This window comes from Ovis canadensis, chromosome 10 (assembly GCF_042477335.2).
Source record: "Ovis canadensis isolate MfBH-ARS-UI-01 breed Bighorn chromosome 10, ARS-UI_OviCan_v2, whole genome shotgun sequence".
NCBI lineage: Eukaryota > Metazoa > Chordata > Mammalia > Artiodactyla > Bovidae > Ovis > Ovis canadensis.
In genome coordinates this window covers 49,659,718-49,667,972 of record NC_091254.1, presented here as the reverse complement: position 1 = coordinate 49,667,972, position 8,255 = coordinate 49,659,718, and positions in this window count along the sequence as shown.

Genomic DNA, 8,255 nt, shown 5'->3' with positions numbered 1-8,255 from the left:
GCCACCTCTTCTTAATATCTTCTGCTTCTGTTAGGTCCATACCATTTCTGTCCTTTATCGAGCCCATCTTTGCATGAAATGTTCTCTTGGTATCTCTAATTTTCTTGAAGAGATCTCTAGTCTTTCCCATTTTGTTCTTTTCCTCTATTTCTTTGCATTGATCGCTGATGGGTGATGGATTAAAACACAGCCCTGTGGAGGAGGGAGTGTCAGCACTGTTGGTGTTTAGAGCATGCGTCCACCTCCTTTGCTAAGTCACTCCTGTATATTGCAAAGAAGAATGCCTCACCAACATTAACCACTCACCGCGATGCAGTGTGCTGGGTGCGGCTGCGTTTTCCTCCTTTTCTCTGAGCTCATGCTATTTAATTATTCCTGAGTAAATGCTCACTCTCTCTCTCTTTAGTCACTTATTTGTGTCTGACTCTTGGGACCCCGTGAACTGTAGCCCGCCAGGCTCCTCTGCCCATGGCATTCTCCAGGCAAGAATACAGGAGTGGGTTGCCATCTCCTTCTTCAGGGGATCTTCCCAACCCAGGAATCGAACCCGGGTCTCCTGTATTGCAGGCAGTTTCTTTACCGACTGAGCTATGAGGGAAGCCCTGTAAATGCTCCCACACCGATATTAATGGTGTCCTCAGAGTCTGACCAGTTTGTGAATAAGGCCACAGCCCTTCCCCTTCTGATTTGCTCTTGTTGTTTGTTTGTTGTTTTAATTTTCTATTGTAGGATAATTGCTTTACAATATCGTGCTAGTTTCTGCCATACATCAGCATGAATATTGTTCGATTTTAATTGCATTAGTCCAAGGGGTGAAGTTCTGGTCAGGGAGACTTTCTGGATCGCTTCCAGAGGTCAGTGCAGAAGCCCTGCTGACTGCCATGCTGAGGACCAGCTGGGCCAGAGAGTGGCCACTGTGCCCGCTTCGCTGACCTGGCCAAGCTGTCCACAAGAAGGTGCTTAAAGATGCTGTGTCTTCTGCTTTCTCGTAAAGCCAGCTTGGTAAGGCTCTCTAGAGAGACAGGAAGGATAAACATGTCTTCCTGTGATATCGATATCATAGAAGAGGAAGACATGTTTATCCTTCCTGTCTCTCTAGAGAGCCTTACCAAGCTGGCCTTACGAGAAAGCAGAAGACACAGCTTGGCTAGGGCAGTGAAGCCCTTGGACAAGCCCCTCCTGGCCCTTCTCATGAATTATAAAGTTTTTGCTAGGAGAGATAATAGGAATTAGATGCCCTTATTTTCTTTGTTAATATTCTCTTTAGAATTCCCTGGTGGTCTGTGGTTAGGACTCCACGCTTCCACTGCAGGGGACACAGGCTTCATCCCTGGTCGAGGAACTAAGATCCCAAATGCCACATGGCCAAAAATAAATAAATAATAAAAGTATTTAAAAAATAATGATTTTCTCTTTACCCTTCTTTCCTTTTTCACTCATCCTTTACCACATTTGATGTATGGCTTCTAGAAATTTGTTAATTTTAATTTTTAATTTAAAATTTAAAAAATTAAAATTTAATTTTTAAAATTAAAAAAATTTCTAAAACTATTTTTTCTCCTTAATATAATTTATGCTTTTATAGTTTTTCTCTTCTTTCTATGTCTTATGTTCTTAGGTACTTGTTATAAAAACGATAACTAGGTAATTATCCATTGAATTGCTGAAAGGCATAGGACTGTGAGAAACGAGGCAGCTGGATGTTTCATTAATGATAAGGTTCTGAGGCAGGAAATATGAGTGCGGGCCATGGACAGATGATGCAGTGGGTGCCTGGCTACAAATTAAGCTTCAGTTGGGGAGAAGTGGGTGTGGGGAAACCTGGGAAAATATAGTCTTGGGAAAGAATATGGAGTCACAGGAAGTACCGGAAAGATAAGGACCGATTCTAACGAGTTAATAAAATTCCAGAGGACACCCATGGTGTTTTTAAACCCTGCTCTGTGTCTGTTATGTCTGAAAAGAGAAACAAGTGCAATGTGAAGGCCACTGGGCAGACCCTTGCAAGGGAATTGTCGTCAGTCACAGTGGTTGTGCACCACACCTGGAATGATTTCTTATTTCTTATCAAGGTCTCCCTGATTTTGTGGCTTCCCAGGGGGCTCAGCAGTATATAACCTACTTGCCCACACATGAGGCACAAGATACTTGTGTTTGATCCCTGACTTGGGAAGATTCTCTGGAGAAGGAAATGGCAACCCGTTCCAGGATTCTTGGCTGGGAAGTCCCATGGACAGAAGGAGCCTAGTGGGGGCTATTGTCCATGGGGGTCGCAAGAAGTCCAATGTGACTGAGCTTCTGAGCACATTCTTTGGAGATTGGTTCAGAGCTGTATAAGAAAACTTTACTCTCCTCCCTTTTTTTCCTTTAACAAACTGCTCAAGGTTTTACTTTATGGATTTATTACAAGTCACATGACCAGTTAGTTATTCGTGATGGATATTCTTGATCGGCTGCTTCCAGTCTTCTGCTAACATGAAGAGTGCAACAGTGAGGAGTCTCCTAAGCACATGATTTTGCACATGTATGTTCAGGTATTTAAGAGAAATTTCCAGAAGAGAGATTGTTGCATCAAAGACATTGTTGTGCATTTGTAATTTTAATAAATATTACCAAACTTCTTTTCATAAAGTCTGTGTCAATTTCACCTCCGTGGTAATGTATGAAAGTACCTGAATTTTCCAAACTCTAACACCATTTCATATTACTTTTACTATTTGTCAGATTTATAGGTAAGAAATGGTATATCAGTGGCTTTATTTTTATTTCTTCTTGGTATGAATGGCATTGAGCTTATTTACTAATGTTTAAGAACCATTTATATTTTCTTTTCTGTAAACTATTTTATCCTATTGTTAGTATTTTTCTTTTTTCTTTCAGCACTTGAAATATTTTATTCCACTCTTTCCTTGCTTGCATAGTTTCCGAAGAGAAGTCTGATGTAATTCTTACTCTTGTTCCTCTATAGGCAAGATTTTTTATCCCCTCTCTGGCCACTTGCAAGATTTTCTCTTTGTCCTTGTTTGTCTACATTGTAGACGTGGAATATGATATGAGGAACATGGGATACAGCATAGATTTTTTTGGTATTTATCCTACTTGGTATCTATGAGCTTTCTAGATCTGTGGCTTAGAATCTGTCATCAATTTTGGAAACTTCTCAACTATTATCATTTCAAATATTTCTTCTTATCTTCCCATTACATATATGTTACACCTTTCATAATTGTCCCACAGTTATTGGATATTCTGTTCCATTTGTTTCTTTTATCTTTGCATTTCTGCTTGAGAAACCTCTATTAACATATTATTAAACTCACTTGTTCTTTCCTTGGCTGTGTCCAGTCTATGAATGAGTCCATCAAAGGCATTTTTCATTCTGTTACAGTGGTTTTACTTGTAGCATTTCCTTCAGATTCTTTCCTTTAGCCTTGATCTCTCTGCTTACATTGTCTGTCTGTTCCCACGTTGCCCATTTTCCCCAAATAGATCCCTTAGCATATTTATCATGGTTATATCAAATTCCTGGTGTGATAATTCTCAAATCTCTATCATGTCTGAGTCTGTTTGAGTCTGATTCCAATGAGTCCTTTGTCTCTTCATATTACAGGCTTAAAAAATTATTTTTTAGCACACCTTGTAAATTTTTTGTTGAAAGCTAGTTGTATTGGGTAAAAACTGCTGAGGTCAATAGTCCCTTAGTGTGAGGTTTTATATTTATCTGTCTGGGAGCTAGGCTGCTTTTACTGTTTGTAGTAGTTATGGTGTCAGGGGCTAAAATTTCTTCTGGTGTCCTTGTTTTTGCCTCCCCTGTTGTCTTTGGGTTTCCCTGGAGACTCCTTAAATAGGGTCTGAGCCCATGTAGTTCTTTTAGCTCTAATCCCTGTTATCCCACAGAAGCCCGGTGGATGCAGCCAGTGAGGTGTGCGGGCAGGGGAGTATTCTGTGATCCCATGACTAGGTCTCAGTCTCTCAGGGAGCTTGAGTCTGGGATTTCCCCTCCCCCACGTTGAAGGCTGGAGGGGCTGGACTTGTGTATTCCCTTCCCTGCAGGTGTGTTGCTGCTAAGCTACTAAGTCACCTCAGTCATGTCCGACTCTGTTCAACCCCATAGACGGCAGCCCACGAGGCTCCCCCGTCTCTGGGATTCTCCAGGCAAGAACACTGGAGTGGGTTGCCATTTCCTTCTCAATGCATGAAAATGATAAGTGAAAGTGAAGTCGCTCAGTCCTGTTTGACTCATAGTGACCCCATGGACTGCAGCCTACCAGGCTCCTCTGTCCATGGGATTTTCCAGGCAAGAGTACTGGAGCGGGGTGCCATTGCCTTCTCTGTGTGTTAGGTGCTGGTAGATAGTTCTCCTTGAAGGCAAGCTGTGTTAAGGAAAACAGAGAGATCTGGACATGATTCAAAATGGTTACTATTTTTCCTCTTCCTGAAGGAAGCAGGAAGGAATTTTTTTCAGATCTCCTCAGTGAGAACCTAGTAGGATTTCTGGAGGCAAATCTCAGGAAAGTGTGGAGCCCCTTCTAAGACTGGGGCTCTTCTGAGTTTTTAATTGTCAAACTTGTCCACACTGAGCCCCCAGAAATTCATCAATTATAGTTTAAAATGTTCCTACTGATCCTGGTTCCAGCTGTGGGCTCCAGTTAAGAATTCTCTGCATCTGTCTGTCTCTCCAGTTTCAGACAAGCAGTTTGTCCTGTGACCTCAATTCTCTGATGGATCTAAGAAGGGCTGTTGACTTTCACTTTGTTCAACCTTTTTCTTTCTGTGAAGAGAGACTTCCAAGCTCTGCATGTCCAAACTGAGACCAGAAGTCATATTTGCCTTATTGATTTGTAGGAGCTCTTTGCATATTAGGAAAAATCCGTCCTTTGTCTTGATATAAGATGACCATTTTTTCCCCATTTTGTCCTTTATATTTTAAATTTGCGTTTTCTCCCCATGCAGTTAAACAAATGTCTTGTGTGTGTTGAATTTATTATTACTCTCTTTTAGACATTTTAATTCTGTGATACAATTAGTAAGGCCTTCATAACTCAGATTATAAAGGAACTCTTCCATTATTCCTTCTAGTACTTGTTATGATTTTATATTTTATGTTTAAATATTTGCTCCATTTAGGTTTCATCTTCATGTAGAATGTGAAGTATAGACACTACTATATACTATTTAGATATCTACTCTCTAGTTGTTTCAAAATCATTTACTCAATAGTTCACATTTTTCCCCCATTGACTATTATGTATTAAATTCCAATATGCATTTGTGTCTATTTCTGTGATTCCTATTCTGTGTTATTGCTTTATCTCTTTATTCACATGCTAAAATGAATGTTATAGGATGATGTTTCTCTGTTTTAATTAGTACAGCTTTAAAATATTTATGGCTGCTAGTTACTTTTTCATTTTTAATGTCAATTTCATGTCAATTTCAAACATTTTTTGTCAATTTAAAATTTGTATATTAATTTTAGCATCAGTTCTAATAAAAACAGCTGATAGTATTTATTATGATGCTGTTTTTAGATTAATTTAGGAATGATTGCATATTTATGAAACTTAGTTTTTCCATTTAAGAACATTGTGTGGCATTCCATTTGTTCACGTTTTCTTTTATGTCCCTAGAGAGCTTTAAACACATTTATTCATATAAATCTTGTGCATTTCTGTTAAGTTTTTTCCTGTGAATCTTATCTTTTTCCTATTTTAAGTGTGGCCTTTATTTCTTCCTTACATATTTTAACTGGTTGTTTTTATGTGTATATGTTTATTTTACGGAAACATGCTATTTCTAAACGTTTACAAGCATATGTTCAGTAAAACAGAGGGCAGCTGGGGTCTGCACCATAGGGGTCTGAGGTCTGTGGACTTGGCTCCACGACTTAGGAGCACCATGGCACTGGGTACTGTTACTTAACTTTTATAAGCCAATTTCCTCTGGTGTACAATGGGATAGCAACAGTACCTACCTCGTAAGGTAGTCTGAGGGTTAAAAAGATAAAGCAGGAAAGCCCTTAGTAGAGTCTCTGGAGCACAGGAAGCCACGGATCAATGTTGGCTACTGTGGTTCTGTCTTCATCATTAAAGCTCAAATCTAGTCCATGGGGGTCAGTGTGGGAACTGACTTCAACCTGCGGGAACCACTGCCCCTCCTCCCACTTCTCACAAGAAGCCCACCAGTAGAGGAAGGGCTATTGGGTGGGGGGATGGGGGGATGGAGATGGAAGGACAGAGACCCCTTACCTGGTTGTTGTAGGAAAAGAATGAAAGGGTTCTGGATGGTCTGCGTTTGGGGGTCGAAGGAAATCAAAGGAGACACACGCGGATGGAGTAAGCAGCGGGGGTGGACAGAGCACTATTTCCAATGCCTCCTTAGGTTTGTAGCGAGTCAATAGCTTCAGGCCACTTTACACACAGGTATCCTAGCCCCATCGTTGCATCCGCTCAGCAGGACTGCGAGGGAGGAACCGGAAGTCGCAGGGAGCGGGTGGGGTGGCAAAGCCGAGTGCAGGCATGCCACCCCGTCCTAGTGCGCACTCCCCTCCGAATCTCTTCACTTCCCTTGTCAAGTCTCCTGTTTGGGTCCGAGGACTAAATTATCAGCAGGAAAGACAGGGGGCAAACTGGAAGGCGGGGAAACCAGAAGGATGAACGTACTGGGAAGAGGTAGCCTAACGGGGGCTTTGGGTTCAAATCAGTAACAATGTTTGCTGAATACCCCGCGCGCAGATGAAGCCACGGAGCTCTGTTAGGAAGAGTGTGGTTACAGCCACCACGTCTTAAGCTTCTATTGTGTGCTGCCTGTTCCATGGGCATTTTCTCTTTTATTCCTAACAACAGTCTTCCGAGGCGGTGACACCGCGTGCCTCTAAGAAAGCAAGGCCTGGGTCCTCTCGGAGCTGAGCCTCTGTGCACTAACTGAAGAATACCCGTGCAGCACACACACAGGCCAGGGCAGGGGAGTCGTGCACCACGGCGGAGCCGGGAAGGTCTGCAGGGCGTCCGCCCCGGGGGGTGGGTGAGGTCCGCAGAAACGGGATGTGATGGGCGAGAGGAAGGACACGGCGTCCGTCCCTGCACGAGGGGCAGGGGGAGCTAGCCGGTGGGCGAGGGAGCCGCGTACACTGCCTGCAGCCGGGGGTGGAGCCGCAGAGGAGCGCGGGCGGAGAGACTGCGGCGGAGAGGGGCGCCCGGCGGCGGGGAAGGTGCTCCACCGGCTCGCTGGGGCTCGCCCGCCGCCGCAGCGCTTTTACTGTAGCCGTCACGCGGCTGCGGGGTTCGGAAGCGGAAATGCTCTCGGCTCATTGGCTGCCGGTCCAAATCCAGACCGAAAGAATGCGCTCGCGGCCGGCGGGTGGGAAGCATCCCCAGCCCGGCCTCAGGGCCCGTGCCCACGTGCCGCTCGGCCTGCCGAGTCGGGCGGCTCCCTCTCTCTGCATCGCTCCTTCCGTCTGCCCGCCTGCCTGTCTTTCTTCATTAGGTTTTACCAAAAAAAAAAAAAAAAAAAGTAAGCAACCCGGCGCATTGTACCCAAGTGGTCCAGTAACGCCCCCGCCTAGCCCAGCGCCGCTGGCCGCCTCCGTGGTGGATGCGAGCAGCTCGGGTGGTTTCTGAGAAGGGACACTTCCTCCCCCGCCTCTGGTGTCTGCCGCCGGGCAGTTCAGGTTCAAGCCCACCGTCGACGTGACTGCTGTAAAGGCCGCGGGGCAGGGCTCCGGAGCTCCGCGCACACGTAAGCGAGACGCACGAGGCAGCCCCGGACGCGCAGTGACCCGGGACTGCGGCGGCGGGTGTGGGCACGGAGGGGCAGGACGCCGCGCCCCCTCCCTCCCCCAGGCAGGCCGAGCACGCCTTCCAGCCTGGGGGGCAGGGGCAGGTCGCCCCGGGTCGCCGGCACCTCCGGCGCCCGAGAAATCTGCAGATTCATTGCTCCTTTTCGTCTTCCGGCGACAGCCCTCCGTGCCGAGTAGGGCCAGCCCGGTCCTTCGCCGCCAGCCGTGAGCCGGCCGCAGAGGCGGACCCGACTTCTCCCCATAAAAACGCTGCAGTTACTTCTCCCAGTGCCGGGGCCGCGGTCTGCGTCCCACCTTGCTTCTCCCTGGCACGTCCCGCGGCCTGGAGCGGTGCTCAGTCTCGGCAACTTTCACCGTCTGGCCCCGCGAGTCTGGCCGTTTCTAAGACAATGTGAACAAAGAGGAGCAGGGGCGAGCCGGGCGCTCTGGCGGGCTGGGGGTGGGCGTGGGGGTGCCG